Below are 12459 nucleotides of genomic sequence, written 5' to 3'. Positions count from 1 at the left end.
CCCCCTTTTTTTGTTTACTTTTGTTAGAGATGTGTATTCCATTGCCATTCATATATCGTAGGTACATGAATTCAGCCGAATAATCCAATACAGTCCAGTAGCCTATAAAAGTAGTGGGTTATTCGCATTGATTTCTTCATTGCTAATCTGAAATAAAGAGATTTAATTGAACTACCTTTATAGAAGATGAAAAAGTGAGAAAGGTAAAACAGATCTCTAAAGCAGAAACATTCAATAAATAGAATTATATAATTACCAAACTTGTGAGGACCATGAAGGTCATATAAGCCTTTGTTACTCTGCGTCATCTAGGAATAATTTGAAAATGCAGAATTTCAGGTCCCAAAACAGACCTGCTTAATCTGGTCTATACTTCAACAAGATGCTCAGGTAATTTTTATATACATTTTAAATTTAAGGAGCTCTGGTTTAAGTTATTTTGCCTATTTTTCAAATAAAATTGAGGGATATATAAAAAGACTGACTCATATTTACACTACTAATAAACAGGAAAATGAAAGTGTGGCCCCAGGGCTGGGTGCATCATGTGTTTGCTTTCCAGACTCCCTGTTTTAAAATCCTTCAAACATCTTTGCCTTCCAGGTCTCCCATGCCCATTCTAATCAGTCATCCAGACCTGTTGATCCTTTATTCACAAAAGCTCTGACATACAGTTCTTGTTGTACACATTCTTCACTTAGTGTCCAAAGCTATTATTGTTCATACTATAAAAATTAACTTCTTTCCCTGCGAACAATAGCTCCATTCCAAACAGCAAGCTCAACATAGTTCCTTAAGAAAGTAAAAGTTATTAAAAGCACTGAACTTTAGCTCGTTGATTTCAAAGAGTTTGTGTTTGTTCTTTTTTGTGGGGGAGGGATGGTTTCACCGTAGTTCAAATTGGCCTTGAGTTCACTATGTAGGCCAAGCTGGCTTCGAACTCATAGTGATCCTCCTGCTTCAGCCTCCCAAGCACTGAGATTACGGGCATGCCCCACTGCACCTGGCTGAGAATTTGTTTGATACCTACCAAGCTAAGGCTTGGTATTTCTAATGTAAAACCTCCATGTCTCCATTACCCTTATTTTTAACTATGTACCTCCTTTTTCTCAGCTCCAGAACTAACCCAGGTTGCTTTTATATAACAAGGTCCTCCCTTTCTAATCAAGCTTTGATAAATAAATCCAAAGGCCTACATGCACTTCCTAGTACCATTTTCTGTCTAATCATCCACAAATATTCTAATATCCTTTTCTCTTCTGTACACTGTATCCTAGCAAACCAAAGTATTTTAACATTTTCTGAGTACCCATGGTACACCAGGCACTATACAATAAATCAGAAGTCTAAACACTTCTGGATATTTTTTTTCACAAAAACATAAGAAAATTAAAAGCCCTGGTTTCTACCTTATTTCCATTTCTGTAACCTCAGCTGGAAACTGGGGAACCAATTGTAGGATGTCACAGTCTGATTAGTTTAGGAGATGGGGGCAACAAGTCTGCTCACATAGGAATAAAGACCTGGTGGCTGAGTTCCAGGATACATTTCTAAATTGAAAGCATAATAAATAAGGCTTTGCATTTACCAGGGTGTAAATGTTTATGCTTTTCTTTTTCTTTCTTCTTTTTTTTTTTTTTCCTGAGACAGGGTCTCACTGTGGAGTCCAGGCTGGCCTTGAACTTGCTGTGTAGCTGAGGCTGGCCCCAATTTTCAGTGATCTCCCTACCTCAGTCTCCCAAGTGCTGGGATTATACCTGGCTTAAATATTTTTATTTGATTTTAAAACTTAAAATACATTTTAATTGATTATACATATTGATAGGGTACCATGTGATGTTTTATTACATACATATGTTGCATAATGTTTAAATCAGGGTAAATATATTTGTCCCCAAAACATTTATCATTTTTTCACTTACTAAAATACAGTCATTTCATCTGACTTTGCAAAATGTATGTTATCATTTATAGTCATCCTTTGCAGTAGCACTCTAGAGCTTCTTATTCCTATTTAACTAAATACATGTAGATTATATATGGTTACATATATATATGTTTTAAGCCACCTGAGATTTGCTATATGACATAATAGGTGTGTGTGTGTGTGTATTTTTATGACTATTTCCCTAACAGCTTTATTAATTAGTTCTTATTTCCATGAGGATTATCTTTGACTTTTTTTCTTTTACTAATCTGATTCATCTCTAACCACATCTGTTATCTAATTAGTCCAGCACTAAGCTTAATTAGCTTTAGGTTCCTATTTGGGCTTATCCTTCTTCTGTTCCTTTTTTTTTTGGTGGAACTGGGGATTGAACTCAGGCCCTTGCGCTTGCCAGGGAAGTGCTTATTCCACTGAGCCAGCTCCCCAGCCCCACTTCAAAATTTCTATTATGGAAATTTTAATGTGTATTGAAATGCGTTATATCAATATGTACTGAGAGGGTCTCAAACTCATGGCTGTCTGCATGGCCTCCTGAGTGCTTAGATTACAGGCAGGTGTGCACCCCCACACTCTGTGATAGTAACTGTAATATTTGACTACTGACAGCTGACAATTATGTTTTTTTTTTCTTTTTTGAGACAGGGTCTCACTGTGCAGTTTATTTGTTTATTGGTATTGGGAATTGAATTCATGACCTTGCTCCTGCCAAGCAGGTACTACGCCATTGAACTATATCTGGGCTTGTACTATGCAGTTCAATGTGACCTTGAACTCATTTATGTAGCACGAGTTGGTGATCTTCCTGCCCCAGCCTCCTGAGTGCTATGCCTGGCTGCTCTCGCTCTTCAGAAAGATTACTCACTGTGAAATAAAGGAAAGCATGTTTGTATTCCCCAGTTCTTAATCCTAGTCTGTGACGGTAGTATCAACAATATAGGAGAAAGGAGCAAGTCAAGAGAAGGTGAAACCGAGACATGCAGGGGCCTGTGGTGATCTGGCACTGTGAGGGCCCATTTCGTAGAGCAACACAGAAGGAAAATGGAACAGAAGAGTGGTTTCCACAGAGACTGGGAGTAAGTAGGTTAGAGATAATGTCACTGAATGTGGGTGCAGTTGCTCACTGCTCGAAAGCCGTATGAGAGAGGAGGGCTGGGGAGAAGTGGCTTTATTCAAGGGTCAGTCTTCAGATGAAAAGGCCACCGTTCTTGCAGCTCTGTCTGAGGGAACTGGGGAGCCAAGGGCTTTCATAGGAAGGGAAGGGGGGCCAGGAGGGCAGCAGGCAGGAGACTAAGCAGGAGCTTTGCTAGCCAGGGCAGGTGTGTCCCCTTTTTTTCCTGTTTGGCTGGAACATCTTCGGCTAGTTACAAGCATGCTACTTTTTTGCAAGTTAAACACCACAACAGTTGATGTGCTTTGGGTTAGAACTGAAGAATAAAGAGGGACATTGCACATTTTGATGGTACCTGAAGGTCACTGAAATCTGGGTTCTGTAAATCTAAGAAAGAAAGATCATTTAGCAGTTACTTTTTTTTTTTTTTTTTGTGCTGGGAATTGAACTCAGAAATTAACATTTTAATCATTTAAGTGGCTTTTTTTCCTTTTTTTATTTTTAAGAATTTAGAATACTGGGTAGGGGTGCAGGGAGATAGCTCAGTAGAATAAGAATTTGACTGGCAAACACAAGGGCCTGAGTTCAATCCCTGGTACTGCAAAAACCCCTCGCACCAAACCCAAAAAAGAATACTGGCCAGGGAGAGGGGAAGGAAGAAATAACTGACAAGGATGTCTTCCAAGGAAGTTAGCTGGCTACTGTTAAAATAAGAGACGTGTAAGAAATATAGAAAGTATATTTTGTGTTTTCCTGTATTATAATTTAATGGCACTTACTAAGTGACTGCACCAACTTCTTGGGCTGATATGAAATAGAAGGAGAGCAAAATTAATGTTAAAACCAAGGCCTCAGTTCCAAAGTTGTCTAATTTGTGTGAGAAAAAGCTCTAAATTAAGAACAGGAACCACAAAGCATGAGAGGTTAGGGTTGTAGGGTTGTTTATTTTTTTATTTTTTGTTTATTTATATGTGTGTGTGTGTGTGTGTGTGTGTGGCCAGCTCAGCCCACCAGGGGGCGGGGCTGTCTGGCATGTAGTGCTGGGGGATTGAACCGCGGTCCCTGTGCTTTGCTAAGCTTGTTCTAAGTAGGTGCCTTAGACCACTGAGCCATCTCACCAGCCCCCAGGGTTGTTTCTTTAAATATGTCATGTTGCCTGTTTTCACTGTTTTACTTATAGAGATAGCTTCAGGCACTAGGTTTTTGCTGGTTTTTTTTTTTTTTTTTTTTTTTTTGACAGATTCTCACTGTAGTTCAGGCTGGACTTGACCCTGCCTGGCCTTGGACTCAAGGCCATCCTCCTGCCTTGGCTTCCCTGGTGCTGGGATTTATAGGCGTGCACCTCCATACCAAGGCTCAGTGGCGCTGCTTTTAAAGCATTCTTGTGTTCTTTCAAAACTTCACAGTGAGTCTTTCAGGTGAGATCAAAGGAGTAGTGAAAAAAAATAGGTGATTGAGAATACATTAATATAGAAGCTTTATTATTTTTAAAAAAGATTGATTTCAATTTATCACGCTTAACCTTTTGGCTCAATAATTCAGTATCTTTACCTCCTGTGGAAATGTTTTCTCCTAGTTTTTCTTTTTGTTACTTTTTTTAAAAAAAATTTATCTTTTAATCTTTTTCTTTTTTCTGAACCAGGGATTAACAACTCAGGCCCTTGCGCTTCCCAGGGAAGCACTTATTCCACTGAGCCATCTCCCCGGCCCTTAATTTTTTTATGTATTTGGTACAGGGTCTCAGTGCACAGCTCAGACTCCTGCTAGTGATCGTCCTGTTTTCAGCCTCCCCAGTGCTGGGATTACAGGCATGCACCACCACACCCAGTCTTAGGTTTTCTTTTTGTTGCCCCCTCCCCCCACCAAAAAAAAAGGGATAAAAAATGTAAACTAAAATAACCTGGGTCATAATTCTTCCCTGTTGTTGGGTTTGGTCTCAGGTAGAGAATAAATGCCTGAACTAAAGAAGAAATGGAGCCAGGAGTTCAGAGTATGAATGAGAGAAGGTATCCAGGACAAGTTTGATTATATTTCTTTCTTTCTTTTTTTTTGGCAATACTGGGGATTGAACTCAGGGCTTTGCACTTGCCAGGCAAGCGCTTATTCTACTGAGCTATCTCTCTGGCCCTGATTATATTTCTGAAGCAGATATTATTTTGAAAAATTGTATCAGTGATTATAACTACATCAGGGTCAGCAAGCTGGCTTTTGTAAAACTTAATGAGATAAAAATGGTTTTACATTGTTAAGGGCCTGTAAACAAGTAAAGAATATGCAGACAGACTGGGTGTGCCTTGAAAAGCTCAAAGCATTTGCTCTCTGACCTATTTGTTTACCAATCTATGGTCTGTATTTTTTGAGGACTATAGTAATATGTGTGCATTAAAATCTGCTGTTTCATACCAGCACTTTTGATGGTTTTTAAAAGATAAGTTATATGATTTTTTCATTATATGAATGTACTACCATTTAAGAGTAGTTGAGTGTTTGCTTTTATAGCTTTACTGGAAAGAACAAATTTGTGCTCATTTTGTGACTTGTGGAATTGCTTAAAATACTTAGTCAAATATTGCATGTATTTTAAAATTTGCTAATTGTTGACCAATTTCCTTTGCTCTAAATAGGACCAGTTTGCTTTCCCCAACACTGATTTCCTTACTTAGGACAACCCTGATGGGAACTAATGTACAGTAGTTTAGCTGTTTAGATAGGACTGGTTGGTTATCTCTTGCTATGTAACAAAAATTTAATGGCTTAAAGCAGCATTATCATTTATTTTGCACATGAATCTGCAATTTGGTCAGGGCTTAGTGAGAGCAGCTTGACTCTGCCTTTCTTTTCTTTTCTTTTTCTTTTTTTTTTTTTTTTGGTACTGGGGATCAAACTCAGGACCTTGCACTTGCCAGGCAGGTGCTTATGCCACTGAGCTGTCTCCCAGGCAACTCTGATTATCTTGATGCCATTTTCAGAGGCTGAGAGGCTGAGAGGCTCAGGGCATGATCACTTCTAGGATCATCTGGGTTATGGAGAGCACCTAGGAGGCCTTCTCTGTGTAACTGTTTGGCCTCCTTGCAACTTAGTCACGAGGCTCCAAGGAAGAGTATTCTCCAAGAATAACATGGGACCCATTATCCTGTCTGTCTGTCTGTCTATCCATCTGTCTGTCTGTCTGTCTTGTCTGTCTGTCTCATACTGGAATCAAACTTGGGACATTGCTGTTGCTAGGCACTGTGCCACTGAGCTATATCACTGCCCCAACCATTATCATGTTCTCTGATTTAGACCTAGAAGTGGCATAGGGCCATTTTTGCTATTGATGTGCCATTGGCCTGCCCACTTAGAGGAGGAGCACCAACACATTGTTAATTGCATGTGAGAGGGGATATATTGGGAACTGTAGATGGTGCAAGTTCAAGTATTTTTCATGTGCATATCTCTGAATGTGGTTGTGAATATTCATATTTCATATGTTCATTGTCATTTCTACTTCTTATCCTGTGACCTGCCTTTTCTTTCCCTTTGTCTGTTTTTATTGGATTGCAACTTATGCATTATTGATTATGTTATTTGCAGTGACTCTTGTAAATTAAGCAAGTTAGACTTAAAATTTATTTTGAGGGGCTGGTGAGGTAGCTCAGCATATTTAAGTACCTGCTTAGGCAAGCGTAGGGACTGCGGTTTGATCTCTGGCACTGCATGCCAGAGCGGGCCAAGGCCACCAGACTCAAGGTATGGTGCTGCACACCTGTAATCCCAACTCTGGGGAGGCTGAAAACAGGCAGATCACTATGAGTCCAAGCTGCATAGTGAGACCCTATAACAGCCAATTACTTTAAAATAAAATATATATGATATTCCATGGAAACATTGAGAATCATAAAAATTATATGTGAGATGGTTTAGTTTGGTCATGGTGGAGATTTGTGGGGTAATTATTATTGCTATTTTTTAAAATTTATTTGAGAAACAAATAGCAATGAGACAGTTTCAAAACCGATTACTAGCATGGTTTAAATAATTAATACATTGCATATTGTTGTCTTAGTGGTTATTCATTGTCCAAGATGCAGATGTGATATCCTCTCCACAAACACTATTAGGACAAATCTCTGTATTCATTGAATTAAGAGAATGCAGCTGTATATCTCTCCTAGCTATTTTGAATATACAGATACGAAATGGTTGTTCATTTGTATCCCCCTTTTTTGTTTAGTTTTGTCAGAGAAGTGTATTTCATTGTCATTTAAATATTGTAGGTGCGTGAATTCAGGAAAATATTCCAAAAAAACTGGGACATTTCATGAATTTGCGTGTCATCCTTGCGCAGGGCCCGTGCTAATCTTCTCTGTATTGTTCCAGTTTTAGTATATGTGCTGCCGAAGCGAGCACTTATGGGGTAATTATATTTGAGACGTTACTTTTGTTTTTAAGCAAGGGTGTGGAATAGAGTGAATGGAAATCCTTTTGGCCGCCAGCCTCCCTACATCACTCTAGTCATGATGAAGGATAAGAACAAGGACATTTCAGCCCTATTATAATATATCAGGAGCCAGAAAAATTTAGGTTCCTATAAGAGAAAGGTAAAACGTGGGGGGAATAGAGAGTTCTAGTGCATACTTCACTACCGAGAATTGCTTTGGGTTTCTGTTATAATATAGGGGATAGGGGGCTCCTATCCCCTATATTAAGGTTCAAAACTGTATTAACAAAAGTGGATTGAGGGACTGGTGAGATGGCTCAGTGGTCTAAAGCACCTACTTAGAACAAGCTAAGCTAAACAAAGCACAGGGACCACAGTTCAATCCCTCAGCACCACAGGCCAGCCTGCCCCACCCCCTGGTGGGCTGAGCTGGACACACACACACACACACACACACACACACAAATAAATAAATAATTTAAAAAAAAAAGTGGATTGAGTTAACAGAAATGACCATTGGTGTCTGGCTTGGTGCCTTACACCAGCTGAGGCAGGAAAATCCCTTGAGCCTAGGAGTTTGAGAACAGCATGAGCAGTATAGCAAGACCCTATTTCAAAACCAAACCATGTTTTTGCACATTGATACTTAGTTTGCATGTTACTTTTTATGTATTAACCTGCTGTGGGATAAATTCTTTTTTTAAAAAAAATTTTATGTATTTATTTATTTATTTTGTGTGTGTGTGGCCAGCTCAGCCCACCAGGGGGCGGGGCTGGCTGGCATGTGGTGCTGGGGGATTGAACTGCGGTCCCTGTGCTTTGCTTAGCTTATCTTGTTCTAAGTATGTGCTTTAGACCACTGAGCCATCTCACCAGCCCAGGGATAAATTCTTAAAGAACAGTTTTAGTTAGGTCCTTTAGATGGTTTAATCTTGGCCAGTTTTATGGGGATGAGCTGGTGTTTATCATTATGATACTCATTATAAGTATCATTTGATTTAGAGACTTAAATGTGTCACCAGGACCTGAATCTTACATGTCTTGACTCTTTTCTCTTTGATTCACTTGAGGTTGCACTGTATATCTCTAGTCTTGTGTCCTTCTATGTGTAGGGCCACGTAGGTGAGGGGATGAGGGAGCTATCTCTTAACAGTTTAATACATTTCCAGGCCTTTCATTGGCTCTCATTGGATAATATATCATGATGAGGGAGATGGAATGTGTTGATTTGGCTGACCCAAGTCATATATGCTTCTCTGATGTTGGAAGTCAGGTTAACTATATAAGACTGATTGATTGTCCACCTCTTCCCCCTTTCATTTCTTTTTTAAAAATGTATTTAGTCCAGGGTCTACATGGTCTCACTATACAGATTGGATCCATAGTGATCCTCCTGTTTTCAGCTTCCCAAGCGCTGAGATTACAGGCACGTGCCACCACGCCCATTCTCAATCGCCATTTCAGCTGGGGCTGGCACTACAAGGCAGGGATCGAACCGCAGTCCCTGCGTCTGCCTAAGTAGGTGCTTTAATCTGCTGAGCTATCTGGCCAGTCCCCTTTCATTTCTGACAGAATCTTGTTATGTAACCCTGGCTGTCCTTGAACTAGAGTCTTACTATCCGTTTGCTCCCTTCCAACCTTTCAGGCAGTCATGTTGTGCTCAAATTCTACCCATTCATCCCCAAATTAAAGCTGACTAGGTTTCAGTTTTGTGTTAATGAATGTGTTTAATTTCTGTATAGAGTGCTTTATAGGAGTGTTTCAGAAGTTTTAATCATGGTAATTCCAACTTAACACTAAAAATGTATTAGTTTTGTGGGTAGATGTTATTAGAACATAATTCAGCTGTCTGAAGCCACTACCATAGACTGACATACAAAAAGCATTTTATAACAGAAGTTTAAGGAGATTCCTGTTAAAACTGTGTAGAATGTTGTCTTAAAGAGTAATTCCAAAGTCTGTGTAAGTTTTAATAATGGGAATGTTTTACTTGCTTGATGTTGAGTCAGTCTAATCATAGGACCTTTACATGATATAAAGGAGGGCTGAGGAGATAGCTCAGTGGGATAAACACTTGCATGGCAAGAGTAAGGTCCTGAGTTTGATCCCTGTACTCCCCCATGATATAAGGGAAATATTACAGCTTTCAAGTCTGATATCCCAAATTCGTGTTCCCCAAAATCTAAGTGTGAATTCTAAGAAGGTTAAGAGTAGGAAATATTTATTGAGAGAGAGAGAGAGAGAGAGAGAGAGAGAGAGAGAGAGAGAGAGCGAGCGCTCCTGAGAGGCAGGTGGGGACCTGAAAATGTGTTGCCAATGAGCCTATTTCTCAAAGTTTTATAGAGCAAAATCATGAGGTGGGTACAACATAGGTCAAAACTATGATTAACTAATAAGATTACAAGTATATTTGCTTAGGTAATGTTGATCCAGTGGGGAAGCAGGTTTCATATAGCAAGTATACATGGAAAGAACAAGGACCTTTTTTAGGAGTGGGCGAATTGGGAGGTCCTGGTCACTTATCTGGGTGACTAGTGTCTAGCTACACTTTATTGGACAGGTGATACCAATTAAACATAATCTTCAAATTATTGTGCATCTCTTGGGGAGGTATGCAGGCCCAATCCTTCTGTTTTTATCATGAGGCCTGGCCTTCAACAGATGCACCTCCAACTGCAGTGGTAATGTGTTCTCATCCTCTGCGCTGACTCCTTTGAGGGCCCGCCCCTGTCTGACTGCCTGTAATATTTTTAACCTACCTTAGATGTCTATAATAATAAGACAGTGATTTTAACTACCTGTAGATGGGTCATTTAAAGACATGACCTTGAATTTAATTTATTTAGAGATCTACCTGAGGATTTGCAGTAGTCTAAAAGCACTATTGAGACTTAACTTCAGTTTCAGCTTGGAGGTCAGCTCTTAGATTTGATGTGCTCTGTATTCTCTCATTATCTGGAGAGTGGGCATCAGATTCTATTAAATGTTCCAGACCACTAAGATCTATTGTAAAGCCTACGTCAAGCCAAGTTTTAAATTTTAATGAAGTCCAACTTAGTACCTTCTTTCATGGATCAATGCTTTTGGCAGTGCATGTAAAAGTCATTGCCAAACTCAAGGTCACTAGATTTTCTCTTGTGGTCTAGGTATTTTATATTTTTCATTTTATATTGAGGTTTGTAATATTTTGAGTAATATTTTGTGAAAGTTATAAGATAAGATCTATGTCTAGAGTTATTTTTTTGCATGTAGGTGCCCAGTTCTAGCACCATTTGTTCAAAGACTTTCTTTGAGTTGCCTTTGAGCCATTACAAAAAAAAAATAATTGACTATATTTGTGTGGATCTATTTCTAGACTCCCTATTCTGTTCCATTGATCTATTTATCTCTTCTTTCACCAATAACACACTGTGTTGCTTACTGTCACTTTATACTAGTCATTTCTTGGACTTTGTTCTTCATATTGTGTTGGCTATTCTGAGTTTTTATTTAATTTACCCATTCATGTACTTGGTGTATCTTTGTTTTTTGAGGTCTTTGATATCTTTCTTTTTTGGGAATTGAACTCAGGACCCTGTGTTTACTAGGCCTGTGCTGTGCCACTGAGCTGTATCCTCAGCCCTTCTGATATCTTTCATCAATCACAATCTTGTACTTTTTCTTATATAAATCTTGTACACTTTTTGTTAGATTTATACCTAAGTATTTCATTTTTGTGATTGTGTTCCAAACAATTTTTGAATTTAAGTGTTACTTGATCTTGATCCAAGTATTCATATTTATATACCTAATAAATGTTTAGGTATAGAATATTAAGCTGGATGCAGTGGTGCATGTCTATAACCCCAGCATTTGGGAGGCTGAGGCAGGAAGATTGCTAAATTTAGTACTGCCTGGACATTAAAAAGTACAGGGGATATAGCTCATTGTGAAGACCCTGGGTTCAATCCCCAGTACTACAAAATAAAAACAAAACAGAAGATTGTTTAAGTAGGAAACAAAGAAATGAATGAGTCTTCCTACACGTCAGTGTCAGAATCACATGAACTACTTTGAAGCTGGGCCTCTAAAGTTGTCACTATTTAGGCAGACACTTTTTCCTACCTCAGCATCGTTCATTCGTTTTTCTCTCCTCTATCCTGCTTTTCTGTTTCTCATATTAATTAGCCTACCTAATCCCTTTTATTTTTCCTTGATCCTCATATTTGTTTTCTTACTGTTCTCAACATTTACTCACTTTTAAGCAAGTCAACTTTTTTTTTTGAGACTGGGTCTCAAAGTTCAGGCTGGCGTTGAACTCACTGTGTAGCTCAGGCTGGCCTCGAATGTAGAGTGATCCTTCACTGTCAGCCTCCAAAGTGCTGGCATTAAAGGTGTGTGACAGCATGCCTGGGTAGGCAAGACAGTTTGGAAAATTCCTATGAAGACCAGAAAACTAATGAACATTTTTGTCCTAGCAACTCTGGACAAAAATTTATTTTTAACTCTGCTAATTATAATTAGATGAAGTAATCTTTATTATCTTTTATTATAGGTTAACATAAATAGAAAGTAGCTTTATAATACAGTTGGAATGAATGTTATCAAAGAAGCCACAACATAGAACACAAAAAGGGACACTTCTCACTAAGGTTACATCAATCACTTACCATAAAGAATTGATTTCCTTTGTTCACTCTAGTTTATGGGAGCATCTTGTATTTTAATTAGTTATGGTATAATAAGAATATAAAATAAGAAAAATAAAGGAAAATGCAAACGTATACAACCTACACTCACTGTTTTAAGTATAGTTGGTTAATTTGTGTATTTTTTTCAAATATGACCATTTTATTTATTTATATTTTTTTTCATAATTTTATTGAGAAACAAATAGCAGTGAGACAGTTTCAAATCAAATTGGTAGCACAGTTTCAATAATTAACACATTGCATACATTCTTCCTAGTGGTTAATTGCTGTACAAGATGCAGACATGATATCC

At 38.5% G+C, this 12459-nt stretch overlaps 1 protein-coding gene and 1 non-coding gene across 4 annotated transcripts in view; one reads left to right on the top strand and one right to left on the bottom strand.

Moving 5' to 3' along the window:
* The window catches only part of Uvrag (UV radiation resistance associated), a 379986-nt gene that overhangs the window by 14431 nt on the left and 353096 nt on the right, over positions 1–12459 (top strand). Inside the window, exon 1 of one of the 3 annotated variants that reach the window (XM_023716657.1) lies at positions 4456–4474. The exons of the other annotated variants lie outside the window; for them this stretch is intronic. The gene's annotated coding sequence lies outside the window, so the exon portion shown is untranslated. Of the gene's footprint in view, positions 1–4455; positions 4475–12459 lie in introns of those variants that run through there. 3 annotated transcript variants of the gene reach the window in all.
* On the bottom strand, positions 7339–7445 carry LOC111817124. Its single transcript, XR_002821388.1, has one exon. It is a non-coding gene; the product is annotated as a U6 spliceosomal RNA (small nuclear RNA).

Source organism: Octodon degus, unplaced genomic scaffold (assembly GCF_000260255.1).
Source record: "Octodon degus isolate 3935 unplaced genomic scaffold, OctDeg1.0 scaffold00049, whole genome shotgun sequence".
Lineage (NCBI taxonomy): Eukaryota > Metazoa > Chordata > Mammalia > Rodentia > Octodontidae > Octodon > Octodon degus.
Note: the sequence above shows the minus strand (reverse complement) of the source record. Positions and strands in the feature narration are given on the sequence as shown.